This window comes from Echinops telfairi, unplaced genomic scaffold (genome assembly GCF_000313985.2).
Source record: "Echinops telfairi isolate 266 unplaced genomic scaffold, ASM31398v2 ScPeMD7_44;HRSCAF=162, whole genome shotgun sequence".
Taxonomy (NCBI): Eukaryota; Metazoa; Chordata; class Mammalia; order Afrosoricida; family Tenrecidae; genus Echinops; species Echinops telfairi.
In genome coordinates, this window is record NW_022103942.1 from 1288584 (window position 1) to 1290003 (window position 1420).

Genomic DNA, 1420 nt, shown 5'->3' on the forward strand with positions numbered 1-1420 from the left:
ATTGTACAAGGAGAAAAATAAAGCACTTTCTAAGTGGGTTCTCAACTCTCAGTGCCACCGAGTTAATTCCAAATCCTAGAGACCCTATAAGACAGTAGAACTGCCCCTGTGGCTTTTTAAGACTGTAACTCTCTCTTTCTCTCCTTTAAGACTTTCCTACATCAGCTTTATTTAAAACACAAATAAGCATTTCTCTTTCTGTAACACAAAAATATAGAACGTTTCACGATTTTCATGTCATCTTTGTCCAAGGGCCATGCTAATCTTCTCTGTATCATTTCAATGCTAGGTATGTGTGTGTTGAAGCAAGCACAAGGCTGTAACTCTTTATGGGAGAAGAAAGCTTCATCTTTCTTCTGTGGAAGTGGGTAGTGATTTCAAACTACTCCGTTTGTGGTTAGCACCCTGATGTGTAACTCAGTACAACACCAGGACTCTTTGTTCTAAGTGTGTTAGAAACTGATATGTATGGATTCAGTCAAGTTTTCTTTAAACACATACAGATAAAAAAGAGAAAAATGAATAAATAAATACAGGTAGAAATGACTAGAAAGTTAAAACACCACTCTCTTGATTTGTAGCAGTTGGGGGAAAAACAGGGAAAATACTTAATGTCTGGTAAGTTAGGAGAACTTTGCTAAAGTCAGTACCCTCCTTCCCATTCTGCATACATTGAAGCCAAGTGTGTACAAAACGATGTAAAGTATGCCAGAGAGAACATTTTAAATGCAATAACAAGAAAGGAAAAACAAAACCACTTGTGTACATTATATAGGAGATTCTGTGTGCTTTCTATAATTTAGAATGTACTAAGAGAGTAGGATTGGGGAAAATCCTCACCATTTTACTATCTAACCAGCATCACTTTGTGTTCCTGAGAGGGGATGGATATGAACTGGTTGTTTGTGTTGTATTTCAGTCCCCAAATATTAAGCTACTATTGAGGACAGACCAAAAAAATGATGGTCTGATGACCAAGACATTACAATGAAAGTCCTCAAATCATTCAGAATGTCCCTATTAGCTTTCTATTAAAATCATTTCAAGTTGAAATGCTTTTCCTATAATTCGTTTTACTCTCCTCTTTCCACACAGTTCGTTTTATAATTAAAGATCATATTTTTAAGTGTGAAAGAATAAAATGAGTCATACTACATTACAGAAAATCAATGTAGTCTTTAAAGTTGTTGACACTACAAAGATTCCCAAGACCCAGGCAATGGCCTGCTTTCCAGGCATTACTTGTTAGCAATGTTAATGACTGCGTAACCATGACAACCATCAGCACTCTGACACCAAACCTACGCACTTCACCACTAGATTATGCTGCCTCTTAATGTACATGTCTAGGGAGTCCTGGCTGGCAGGCTCTTGCAGACAGAATTACACAAACCGCCTGAACAAGTGGGGGAGGAGGGGA

The 1420-nt window shown here is 37.5% G+C and overlaps 1 non-coding gene across 1 annotated transcript; it reads right to left on the reverse strand.

The window, feature by feature from the left end:
- Positions 1-207: 207 nt before the first annotated feature.
- On the reverse strand, positions 208-311 carry LOC115869766. The gene has a single exon (XR_004046359.1). It is a non-coding gene; the product is annotated as a U6 spliceosomal RNA (small nuclear RNA).
- Between the last annotated feature and the right edge of the window lie 1109 nt (positions 312-1420).